Genomic DNA, 13708 nt, shown 5'->3' on the forward strand with positions numbered 1-13708 from the left:
AGGGGAAGCATACAGGGTGAAGAAGCTGAAAAGTTGTCCCTGAAACCTGACCCAGATGATCATTTGGAGACCACTAGTGAGACAGAAACGTCTCGGGAAAAAGTGCCTCATTGATGTACCCGAAGATTTGAGAGAAGAATGCACCAGAGAGTCAGTGCATGAAGAGTTTAAGAAGGCCGTGGGAGCCTGTAAGGTGTACTCGACCTCAGAAGCTAAACAGCTGCTGGTCCTGTCCACGACCGAAGTCACAGTGAAGAGGGTGGCGATCCTAAGTGACATGCACTGGCGATGTATTCGCACAAAGCGGTTTGTCCGGTTGAAGACAGAACAAGCCATTAGACAACTGGAGCTTATGAGAAAAGCTCAAAGTCTGTGGGAAGAGGTCATCCGGGTGCCTAAGGCTCTGGTAAGAAAGCTCATTGGGAGAAATGGCCGAACTATGCAAATGATGGTAAAGAAGTCTGGTGTGATGAAAGTAAGCAGTCCATGTCATCGTCAGGACTGGATACCAGATGAAGGTGGCATGGTGTCATTCTCCGCTGTAGGAACGGAAGAAAATCTTGCATATATACAAATGCTGATGGAGTACCGAGTGACCTACCTGCGAGAGGTAGAACAGTTGAATCTCGCCAGACTGCAAATGGAAAGGCAGCATCGCCTGAGCACCAGGAGGTGGCAGCCGGCTAGAAATTGTGAAACCAGACAAAGGGCCCCCTAAATAACAGAACAGCTACAGCTGAAGTTAGAGACCTTTCAAGATGTCCTGAGGATAGTGGGTGTGGGTTTAGAGGTAGTGAGACCTCCAGTAACTCAGGTCTGAGAGGCCCATACAAACAACCCAATAGAGTACGGGACAGTACGGAGTCTAACCGGACCTTAGATACAAGGGCATGTGAGTCATACTTCTGTATTGACCGCTGGGAGAGGGGGAGGTCTGACAAGGTTACGACTGACCGCTGGGAGCGGGGGAGGTCTGACAAGGTTACAACTGACCGCTGGGAGCGGGGGAGGTCTGACAAGGTTACGACCCGGAAATGTGACTTGACGAAGTCAGTGACAATGACAGATGGTAGGTCCCTAAGGAATGGGCTAATGTCGATGACTAATGTTCCAGGGGCTGAGCAGCGCAATTGTCAAGTTCATGGTCTCTGTGTGAACTGTGGGCTATAATGTGATTGTGTATATTATGTGTTCAACCCCACAAGTTTGAACAGAGGGGGGGAGGATATGTAATGCAGCGGCTTGACTGATCACATGACTGTGACATCATCGCAGGTCCTGTGTGCACTAAAGGATATATAAATCCTGGTGGTTTGGAAACAGGGTGAAAAGGCGTGAGGCCTGATCCCTGTGTATGGGACACCATTAGCCTGGAGAGGCTGGAAGAGAGGGGCCTGGTGATGCCTGGAAGGCAGAGGCTGTATCTAGGATACCAGTAGCCTTTTGAAGGCACGTGGCTTGGAGACTACGTCTGGGAAGCCTTAAAGCCACAGCTGTGGCAGAACCGAGCTGAGAGAAGCAGCTAAAACCTGGCAAAGGTAAAAATGCTTTAATTGATCCGGTGAAGCGAGTGCCCCCAGCATGATGAACAGCGCTACCTCACAATATATACTGTGTATATATATATATATATATATATATATATATATATATAAAATATATATACCATTAAAAAAAATCTAATATATACACTGCTCAAAAAAATAAAGAGAACACTTAAACAACAGAATATAACTCCAAGTAAATCAAACTTCTGTGAAATCAAACTGTCCACTTAGGAAGCAACACTGATTGACAATCAATTTCACTGTTATGAACTGCAACTTAGAACTAAGGAATAGGAGGGAAAAGCTGTCCCTGCACTGAAACTGAGCTTAACCCTACGCTGGAGTGGATGCCCTATTCCTTGTGAATAGCCCCACCGAAACTCCTGCACTGAACTCAAAAGAAGACCTGAAGGAAGGGGAAAGGGGTCCCTAAAAGATCAAAGGACTGGGAGCAAAAACAGGAGACCTCCTAACAGAAAAGTTAGTTGCAGAAACGAAGATAAAAGGGAACAAAACTGGTGGAACAAGAAGTCCCAGGAAATCAATTGTCCAAAGCACAAAGAACTTAACAAGGCTACTTAGCCAGAGCACAAGTGTAACAACACTGATGTCCTGCGGGAAATGGGAGACAGGTGCTGAGTAATAAAGAGTGAAGAGATCCCGTGACCAAGACACCCAGCAACAGAAGAAAAGACCAGAAGCCAGCAAACCACAACAAGATGGCCGATAGTAAAACAACATAGATTCTAACATTCACATGCTGTAGTGCAAATGGAATGGACAATAGATGGAAATTATTGGCAATTATCAAGACATCCTCAATAAAAGAGTGGTTCTGCAGGTGGGGACCACAGACCACATCTCAGTACCAATGCTTTCTGGCTGATGTTTTGGTCATTTTTGAATGTTGGTTGTGCTTTCACACTCGTGGTAGCATGAGAAGGACTCTACAACGCACAGAAGTTGCTCAGGTAGTGCAGCTCATCCAGGATGGCACATTAATGCGAGCTGTGGCAAGAAGGTTTGCTGTGCCTGTCAGCGTAGTGTCCAGAGGCTGGAGGCACTACCAGGAGACAGGCCAGTACACCAGGAGACGTGGAGGGGGCCGTAGGAGGGCAACAACCCAGCAGCAGGACAGCTACCTCCGCCTTTGTGCAAGGAGGAACAGGAGGAGCACTGCCAGAGCCCCTGCAAAATGACCTCCAGCAGGCCACAAATGTGCATGTGTCTGCACAAATGGTTAGAAACCGACTCCATGAGGGTGGTATGAGGGCCCGACGTCCACAGATGGGGGTTGTGCTCACAGCCCATCACCATGCAGGACACTTGGCATTTGCCACAGAACACCAGGATTGGCAAAGTCGCCACTGGCGCCCTGTGCTCTTCACAGATGAAAGCAGGTTCACACTGAGCACATGTGACAGACGTGACAGAGTCTGGAGACGCCGTGGAGAGCGATCTGCTGCCTGCAACATCCTTCAGCATGACCGGTTTGGCAGTGGGTCAGTAATGGTGTGGGGTGGCATTTCTTTGGAGGGCCGCACAGCCCTCCAAGTGCTCGCCAGAGGTAGCCTGACTGCCATTAGGTACCGAGATGAGATCCTCAGACCCCTTGTGAGACCATATGCTGGTGCGGTTGGCCCTGGGTTCCTCCTAATGAAGAACAATGCCAGACCTCATGTGGCTGGAGAGTGTCATCTGTTCCTGCAAGATGAAGGCATTGAAGCTATGGACTGGCCCGCCCTTTCCCCAGACCTGAATCCAATTGAGCACATCTGGGCAGGGGTGGATTAAGAGTAGCAAGGGCCCCGGGCAGTTTAGAAGGCGTGCCCCCCCCCCCCACACACACACCTGATGTATCATGTGACATGTCACATGATCCCCTGTGATAGATCATGTGATAGTTCACGTGAAATTAATTTGGCACAATATTAATATATTATAATCATTTATTTACATTAATTATATGACTTAATATTGAGCACAATTAAGTATGCTGACATCCCCTATATACAGTATGAGACCCTACACACAATATAAGCTGCCACATAATCCTCCTATACACAGCAGGAGGTCGCACGTAGCCATCTATACTCAGCGGGAGGCCGCACGTAGCCATCTATATACAGCAGGAGGCCGCACGTAGCCATCTATACACAGCAGGAGGCCGCACGTAGCCATCCATACACAGCAGGAGGCCGCATGTAGCCATCTATACACAGAGGGAGGCCACACGTGGCCATCTATACTCAGCGGGAGGCTGCACGTAGCCATCTATACACAGCAGGAGGCCGCACGTAGCCATTTATACACAGCAGGAGGCCACACGGTGCCATCTATACACAGCGGGAGGCCGCACGTAGCCATCTATACACAGCAGGGGGTCGCACGTAGCCATCTATACACAGCAGACCACACGGTGCCATCTATACACAGCAGGAGGCCGCACGGTGCCATCTATACACAGCGGGAGGCAGCACGTAGCCATCTATACACAGCAGGAGGCCGCACGTAGCCATCTATACACAGCAGGGGGCCGCACGTAGACATCTATACACAGCAGGGGGCCGCACGTCGCCATCTATACACAGCAGGGGGCCGCACGTAGCCATCTATACACAGCAGAGGGCCGCACGTAGCCATCTATACACAGCAGGGGGCCGCACGTAGCCATCTATACACAGCGTGAGGCCGCAAGTAGCCATCTATACACAGCGGGAGACGGCAAGTAGCCATCCATACACAGCGGGAGGCAGCACGTAGCCATCTATACACAGTGGGAGGCCGCACGTAGCCGTCTATATAAAGCGGGAGGCCACACGTATCTATCTATACACAGCAGGGGGCCGCACGTAGGCATCTATACACAGTAGGGGGCCGCACGTAGCTATCTATACACAGCGGGAGGCCGCACGGTGTCATCTATACTCAGCGGGAAGCTGCACGTAGCCATGTATACACAGCATGGGGCCACACGTACCCATCTATACACAGCAGGGGGCCGCACAAAGTTATTTATACACAGAGGGAGGCCGCACGTAGCCATCTATACACAGCGGGAGGCCGCACGTAGCTATCTATACACAGCGGGAGGCCGCACGTAGCCATCTATACACAGTGGGAGGCCGAACCGCGCCATCTATACACAGCGGGAGGAGGCCACACGGCGCCCCCAAGATACAGCGGGAGGCCACACGCAGTCACGCACACACACACAAACATATACAGACATATACATACACGCATAAACACATTTGAAACACAAAAATACATATAAACAGACATCACACAATGATATCTGCCTGCACACACACACACACGTCACTCACCATCCCCCGGCTCCAGACATCGTCCAGCTCCTCTCCGGTGCAGCAGTGCAGGGCGCACACTGTGTGACGTCATTCTAGCAGACACGGCCGCACACAGGGCCGTGTCTCCTAGCTGTGACGCAGCCGGGACAGCACAAGCACACATGGAAGTTAACAGGTGCAGTGCTGGCCCGGCCGAAGAAGAAGCAGCAGACCTGCGCCGCTGCTGGGGGTAGTGGTCCGGGAGCCCCCCCGCCTCTGCCTGCTGGTGTCTGCAATTGGCGCCCCACATATTATAATGAGGGTAATCTGGCCAAGGGCCCCCCGGAGCCCCGGGCGGTAGTCCAGATTGCCCTCATTATAATGTGCCTATGCATCTGGGACACCATGTCTCGCTCCATCCACCAACTTTGCACCACTGACTGTCCAGGAGTTGGCGGATACTTTAGCCAAGGTCTAGGAGGAGATCCCACAGGAGACCATCCGCAACCTCATTAGGAGCATGCCCAGGCGTTGTAGGGAGGTCATACAGGCACGTGGAGGCCACACACAATACTGAGACTCATTTTGACTTGTTTTAAGGACATTACATCAAAGTTGGATCAGCCTGTAGTGTGTTTTTCCACTTTAATTTTGGGGGTGACTCCACATCCAGGCCTCCATTGGTTAATAAATTTGATTTCCATTGATGATTTTTGTGTGATTTTGTTGTCAGCACATTCAACTTTGTACAGGACAAAGTATTCAATGAGAATATTTCATTCATTCAGATCTAGGATGTTATTTGAGTGTTCCCTTTATTTTGAAGAGCAGTGTATATTTCAATATATTTTATAATTTCTATATATATATTTAGATATATTTTTTAAAAATTATATTTTTTTACATGTATTTATATATACTGTATATATTTTTTCATAGATCGGACTTTTAGTGTTGCGGCGATACAAATATGTTTATATTTTTGCAAACATTTAGAAAACTGGAACCTGAAACCATCTGATCACTTGTTCTATATCCAGTTCACGACCTGGCCATTTACCTTTGTTCCTGACCAGGTACATTTTGGGGTTTTATTTGTACATGAAAGAGCTGTATATTTTTTTCTCATTTGGATATTCAAACTATTTTTGCATCACTTTTCCGTGCTACACGTGGGCTTTATGTTTATGTCCTATTTTCTCTTTTTTGTTGATATTGGGCGATATCAATAGAACAGTAAGTGAAATAAGTGTTTGTTTTTCCCATTGTTTTTTATGACTACAAAAAATCACATTCTGTAACAAATACTTTTATATGTCGGCCACATTGGGGTTTTTTTTTGAACGGTGGCTGGACTGGAAACAGCGATTTGTATTGATAGTGACGTATTTATTTTACTTCTCTTTCACCTATTCATTTTTATTTATTTTTTTCATTTATTTTAAGGTCATAAAAGATCTTCGGGATCATTTCAGTATTGAATTTTTTTTTTATTTTCATCTTATTTCCACTGTAACTGGGGCTGGAATATTAGGACTAGTTACAGGGGAAAAACACAGTCAGTAGCATTTTTATTTATTTATTTTACACATTGTGCCCCTCATAAGAAACCTTTTGGGAGGCATTTAAATATTGAAATAGTTTTCATTTCTTTTTCCCCTGTAACTGTGGTTGGTATATTCGCCCCAGTTACAGGGGAAATGCAGCTTTCTGGCTTCATAGTAGAGCTGTCTGTGTCTCCTATGACCCTGAGCGCCTGCTCCGTCCCTATGCACAGCGATCACATGACCCCTGTATATAGAGGAGGACTCGGCACTTGTTCAGCTTTGTGTACACGGCGCTGGAGGAGGCAGAGACTGTAATAAACCATCTCCGCCTTCTCTACGGGGAGTCCGGCTGTCAGAGACACAGTTTTAGAACATCACTGCCGATGGGTGGGGGAGAAGCGGTAAATTAGGATGGAAGTCAAGATGGCGGCACCAGGGCCTTCAGTAGACACCTGGTTGCTATGGCAACCCATTGGTTTTTCTGCAAGGGCATCGCAGGCAATCGTAATCGCACCGACTGGCAGAATCATGGCACTGGGTCATTTTTACAGCACAATGAACGCAGAAAAAAACCCACAATGGTCAAACTGCAGGTTTTTTCACCATTTCACTGCACTTAGATGTTTTTTTCCTTTTTTGAGCATTTTCTGGCTACAATGAAGTATTTTTTTACATCTTTTGATGACATTTTGGACATTAACTGTGACAAAACTTTCTCCTGTGAAACTTCACACAGCACGACCACCTCTCTCCTTGAATCCAAAGGCCCCCTCCAACCGCCAACTCCTTCAAATCACAGCAACCACCTAAGCGACCAATCAGGCAGCAATATGTCATTCCGCCGCCCAGCCAGTAGCAGAGGCGAGCGCTTACCACGTGCTACCATTCCTCCAATCAAGTGTCAAGAAAGGTCTGCCCGTAACAAAAAGTGAAAGCTGTACGCGGAAGTCGGCCTACGTGAGGTGAATGACGTCATCACGTCGGGTAAGGCGGGCCGCCTCGGCCTGTGGAGCTCCCGGATTGTGATTTCGGCGGATTTTCCCGCCAGACGAGATACAGATGCGCTGAGGAGGCGGCTGCACCACCCGGCCCGGCAGGTACGAATTCTTCCCGGACGCTCCTCTGCCCGGCGGCCGCTGTGAGTCCCACGCTCCGGAGCCGCCCACACTCGGGGATTTTTTGAAGTGCGCGCAACAAAGTGCGAGTAATGGCGGCTCGTGCTGTCCCCGTGTCACGTGGTGCGCTCAGTGATGGCGGCGCCGCTCCTGTGTGCAGTGTCTGCTGCCGGCGGGGGACTACAACTCCCAGCATGTGCACGGTCAGGGCGGCTGGGACGTGTAGTCCGCCAACGTGTGCATCAGGGATCGCACGGGATTAGATGCCGGGCAGTGCGGACGGTACCGCGGGATTAGATACCGGGCTGTGCGGACGGTACCGCGGGATTAGATACCGGGCTGTGCGGACGGTACCGCGGGATTAGATACCGGGCTGTGCGGACGGTACCGCGGGATTAGATACCGGGCTGTGCGGACGGTACCGCGGGATTAGATACCGGGCTGTGCGGACGGTACCGCGGGATTAGATACCGGGCTGTGCGGACGGTACCGCGGGATTAGATACCGGGCTGTGCGGACGGTACCGCGGGATTAGATACCGGGCTGTGCGGACGGTACCGCGGGATTAGATACCGGGCTGTGCGGACGGTACCGCGGGATTAGATACCGGGCTGTGCGGACGGTGCCGCGGGATTAGATACCGGGCTGTGCGGACGGTGCCGCGGGATTGGGTGACGGGCTGTACGGACTGTGCCGCGGGATTGGGTGACGGGCTGTGCGGACGGTGCCGCGGGATTAGATACCGGGCTGTGCGGACGGTGCCGCGGAATTGGGTGACGGGCTGTGCGGACGGTGCTGCGGGATTAGATACCGGGCTGTGCGGACGGTGCCGCGGGATTGGGTGACGGGCTGTGCGGACGGTGCCGCGGGATTGGGTGACGGGCTGTGCGGGCGGTGCCGCGGGATTGGGTGACGGGCTGTGCGGGCGGTGCCGCGGGATTGGGTGACGGGCTGTGCGGGCGGTGCCGCGGGATTGGGTGGCGGGCTGTGCGGACGGTGCCGCGGGATTGGGTGACGGGCGTGGAGTTGGTAAACCAAACCTCCGACTCCTCAAGTTCTGTGACTCCCTCATACATGGCTCATGTTTAAGTGATAAATTTACTGTAGCACAGATTCATCTCAGCTAAAAGTCTAGACCAGGGGTCTCAAACTCGGCTGGGTATATGGGCCGCACATGGAAAAAATTTGAATTTGGGGGGGCCGCATTCTTTGTTCAATGTGACATTTTTAGTGATACCATTTTTTTTGTATACACCTTTTGAACATTTTTGCCGTGTTTATTTTTTTATGGCTTGGGTCGTTATGGATGTGGCGATAATAAACGTGCACTTTTTTGTGTTTACTTTAGTTTACATATAAAACAGCATTTTTAGTGCCCAATATTTTTTCATGCTTTATTTTATTTTTTATTTTTTTTACAATTTTATTTCCCCCAATTGGCCACATACAGTAATATTGTCTTACAATTAGCATCATATAGTAATAATGGAAAACATCTTGTAGTAATGTTCCCCATCCAAGTCCCCATCTTGTACTAATGTGCCCCATCCAGGTCCCCATCCTGTGGCTATGTGCCCCATCCAGGTCCCCATCCTGTGGCAACGTTCCCCATCCTGGCGCCCATCTTGTACTAATGTGCCCCATCCAGGTCCCCATCCTGTGGCAATGTGCCCCATCCAGGTCCCCATCCTGTGGCAATGTGGCCCATCCAGGTCCCCATCCTGTGGCAATGTGGCCCATCCAGGTCCCCATCTTGTGGCTCTGTGCCCCATCCAGGTCCCCATGTTGTGGCTCTGGTCCCCATCTTGTGGCTCTGTGCCCCATCCAGGTCCCCATCTTGTGGCTATGTGCCCCATCCAGGTCCCCATCCTGTGGCTATGTGCCCCATCCAGGTCCCCATCCTGTGGCTATGTGCCCCATCCAGGTCCCCATCCTGTGGCTATGTGCCCCATCCAGGTCCCCATCCTGTGGCTATGTGCCCCATCCAGGTCCCCATCCTGTGGCTATGTGCCCCATCCAGGTCCCCATCCTGTGGCTATGTGCCCCATCCAGGTCCCCATCCTGTGGCTATGTGCCCCATCCAGGTCCCCATCCTGTGGCTATGTGCCCCATCCAGGTCCCCATCCTGTGGCTATGTGCCCCATCCAGGTCCCCATCCTGTGGCTATGTGCCCCATCCAGGTCCCCATCCTGTGGCTATGTGCCCCATCCAGGTCCCCATCCTGTGGCTATGTGCCCCATCCAGGTCCCCATCCTGTGGCTATGTGCCCCATCCAGGTCCCCATCCTGTGGCTATGTGCCCCATCCAGGTCCCCATCCTGTGGCTATGTGCCCCATCCAGGTCCCCATCCTGTGGCTATGTGCCCCATCCAGGTCCCCATCCTGTGGCTATGTGCCCCATCCAGGTCCCCATCCTGTGGCTATGTGCCCCATCCAGGTCCCCATCCTGTGGCTATGTGCCCCATCCAGGTCCCCATCCTGTGGCTATGTGCCCCATCCAGGTCCCCATCCTGTGGCTATGTGCCCCATCCAGGTCCCCATCCTGTGGCTATGTGCCCCATCCAGGTCCCCATCCTGTGGCTATGTGCCCCATCCAGGTCCCCATCCTGTGGCTATGTGCCCCATCCAGGTCCCCATCCTGTGGCTATGTGCCCCATCCAGGTCCCCATCCTGTGGCTCTGTGCCCCATCCAGGTCCCCATCCTGTGGCTCTGTGCCCCATCCAGGTCCCCATCCTGTGGCTCTGTGCCCCATCCAGGTCCCCATCCTGTGGCTCTGTGCCCCATCCAGGTCCCCATCCTGTGGCTCTGTGCCCCATCCAGGTCCCCATCCTGTGGCTCTGTGCCCCATCCAGGTCCCCATCCTGTGGCTCTGTGCCCCATCCAGGTCCCCATCCTGTGGCTCTGTGCCCCATCCAGGTCCCCATCTTGTGGCTCTGTGCCCCATCCAGGTCCCCATCTTGTGGCTCTGTGCCCCATCCAGGTCCCCATCTTGTGGCTCTGTGCCCCATCCAGGTACCCATCTTGTGGCTCTGTGCCCCATCCAGGTCCCCATCTTGTGGCTCTGTGCCCCATCCAGGTCCCCATGTTGTGGCTCTGGTCCCCATCTTGTGGCTCTGTGCCCCATCCAGGTCCCCATCCTGTGGCTCTGTGCCCCATCCAGGTCCCCATCCTGTGGCTCTGTGCCCCATCCAGGTCCCCATCCTGTGGCTCTGTGCCCCATCCAGGTCCCCATCCTGTGGCTATGTGCCCCATCCAGGTCCCCATCCTGTGGCTATGTGCCCCATCCAGGTCCCCATCCTGTGGCTATGTGCCCCATCCAGGTCCCCATCCTGTGGCTATGTGCCCCATCCAGGTCCCCATCCTGTGGCTATGTGCCCCATCCAGGTCCCCATCCTGTGGCTCTGTGGCCCATCCAGGTCCCCATCTTGTGGCTCTGTGCCCCATCCAGGTCCCCATGTTGTGGCTCTGGTCCCCATCTTGTGGCTCTGTGCCCCATCCAGGTCCCCATCTTGTGGCTCTGTGCCCCATCCAGGTCCCCATCTTGTGGCAATGTGCCCCATCCAGGTCCCCATCCTGTGGCAATGTGCCCCATCCAGGTCCCCATCCTGTGGCAATGTGGCCCATCCAGGTCCCCATCTTGTGGCTCTGTGCCCCATCCAGGTCCCCATGTTGTGGCTCTGGTCCCCATGTTGTGGCTCTGTGCCCCATCCAGGTCCCCATCTTGAGGCTCTGTGCCCCATCCAGGTCCCCATCTTGAGGCTCTGTGCCCCATCCAGGTCCCCATCTTGAGGCTCTGTGCCCCATCCAGGTCCCCATCCTGTGGCTCTGTGCCCCATCCAGGTCCCCATCCTGTGGCTCTGTGCCCCATCCAGGTCCCCTCTTGAGGCTATGTGCCCCATCCAGGTCCCCATCTTGAGGCTATGTGCCCCATCCAGGTCCCCATCTTGTGGCTCTGTGCCCCATCCAGGTCCCCTCTTGTGGCTCTGTGCCCCATCCAGGTCCCCTCTTGTGGCTCTGTGCCCCATCCAGGTCCCCTCTTGTGGCTCTGTGCCCCATCCAGGTCCCCTCTTGTGGCTCTGTGCCCCATCCAGGTCCCCTCTTGTGGCTCTGTGCCCCATCCAGGTCCCCATCCTGTGGCTCTGTGCCCCATCCAGGTCCCCATCCTGTGGCTCTGTGCCCCATCCAGGTCCCCATCCTGTGGCTCTGTGCCCCATCCAGGTCCCCATCCTGTGGCTATGTGCCCCATCCAGGTCCCCATCCTGTGGCTATGTGCCCCATCCAGGTCCCCATCCTGTGGCTATGTGCCCCATCCAGGTCCCCATCCTGTGGCTATGTGCCCCATCCAGGTCCCCATCCTGTGGCTATGTGCCCCATCCAGGTCCCCATCCTGTGGCTATGTGCCCCATCCAGGTCCCCATCCTGTGGCTATGTGCCCCATCCAGGTCCCCATCCTGTGGCTATGTGCCCCATCCAGGTCCCCATCCTGTGGCTATGTGCCCCATCCAGGTCCCCATCCTGTGGCTATGTGCCCCATCCAGGTCCCCATCCTGTGGCTATGTGCCCCATCCAGGTCCCCATCCTGTGGCTATGTGCCCCATCCAGGTCCCCATCCTGTGGCTATGTGCCCCATCCAGGTCCCCATCCTGTGGCTATGTGCCCCATCCAGGTCCCCATCCTGTGGCTATGTGCCCCATCCAGGTCCCCATCCTGTGGCTATGTGCCCCATCCAGGTCCCCATCCTGTGGCTATGTGCCCCATCCAGGTCCCCATCCTGTGGCTATGTGCCCCATCCAGGTCCCCATCCTGTGGCTATGTGCCCCATCCAGGTCCCCATCCTGTGGCTATGTGCCCCATCCAGGTCCCCATCCTGTGGCTATGTGCCCCATCCAGGTCCCCATCCTGTGGCTATGTGCCCCATCCAGGTCCCCATCCTGTGGCTATGTGCCCCATCCAGGTCCCCATCCTGTGGCTATGTGCCCCATCCAGGTCCCCATCCTGTGGCTATGTGCCCCATCCAGGTCCCCATCCTGTGGCTATGTGCCCCATCCAGGTCCCCATCCTGTGGCTATGTGCCCCATCCAGGTCCCCATCCTGTGGCTATGTGCCCCATCCAGGTCCCCATCCTGTGGCTATGTGCCCCATCCAGGTCCCCATCCTGTGGCTATGTGCCCCATCCAGGTCCCCATCCTGTGGCTATGTGCCCCATCCAGGTCCCCATCCTGTGGCTATGTGCCCCATCCAGGTCCCCATCCTGTGGCTATGTGCCCCATCCAGGTCCCCATCCTGTGGCTATGTGCCCCATCCAGGTCCCCATCCTGTGGCTATGTGCCCCATCCAGGTCCCCATCCTGTGGCTATGTGCCCCATCCAGGTCCCCATCCTGTGGCTATGTGCCCCATCCAGGTCCCCATCCTGTGGCTATGTGCCCCATCCAGGTCCCCATCCTGTGGCTATGTGCCCCATCCAGGTCCCCATCCTGTGGCTCTGTGCCCCATCCAGGTCCCGTGTTGTGGCTCTGGTCCCCATCTTGTGGCTCTGTGCCCCATCCAGGTCCCCATCTTGAGGCTCTGTGCCCCATCCAGGTCCCCATCCTGTGGCTCTGTGCCCCATCCAGGTCCCCATCCTGTGGCTCTGTGCCCCATCCAGGTCCCCATCCTGTGGCTCTGTGCCCCATCCAGGTCCCCTCTTGTGGCTCTGTGCCCCATCCAGGTCCCTCTTGTGGCTCTGTGCCCCATCCAGGTCCCCATCCTGTGGCTCTGTGCCCCATCCAGGTCCCCATCCTGTGGCTCTGTGCCCCATCCAGGTCCCCATCCTGTGGCTCTGTGCCCCATCCAGGTCCCCATCCTGTGGCTCTGTGCCCCATCCAGGTCCCCATCCTGTGGCTCTGTGCCCCATCCAGGTCCCCATCCTGTGGCTCTGTGCCCCATCCAGGTCCCCATCCTGTGGCTCTGTGCCCCATCCAGGTCCCCATCCTGTGGCTCTGTGCCCCATCCAGGTCCCCATCCTGTGGCTCTGTGCCCCATCCAGGTCCCCATCCTGTGGCTCTGTGCCCCATCCAGGTCCCCATCCTGTGGCTCTGTGCCCCATCCAGGTCCCCATCCTGTGGCTCTGTGCCCCATCCAGGTCCCCATCCTGTGGCTCTGTGCCCCATCCAGGTCCCCATCCTGTGGCTCTGTGCCCCATCCAGGTCCCCATCCTGTGGCTCTGTGC

The 13708-nt window shown here is 54.3% G+C and overlaps 1 protein-coding gene across 1 annotated transcript in view; it reads left to right on the forward strand.

Moving 5' to 3' along the window:
- The first annotated feature begins 7322 nt into the window (after positions 1-7322).
- USP1 (ubiquitin specific peptidase 1) overlaps positions 7323-13708 on the forward strand; it is a 27824-nt gene continuing 21438 nt past the window's right edge. Inside the window, exon 1 of the mRNA XM_073643791.1 lies at positions 7323-7481. The gene's annotated coding sequence lies outside the window, so the exon portion shown is untranslated. The remainder of the gene's footprint in view (positions 7482-13708) is intronic.

The sequence above is a fragment of the Phyllobates terribilis genome, unplaced genomic scaffold (genome assembly GCF_046119375.1).
Source record: "Phyllobates terribilis strain yellow unplaced genomic scaffold, ASM4611937v1 Scaffold_8__6_contigs__length_399053987, whole genome shotgun sequence".
Taxonomy (NCBI): Eukaryota; Metazoa; Chordata; class Amphibia; order Anura; family Dendrobatidae; genus Phyllobates; species Phyllobates terribilis.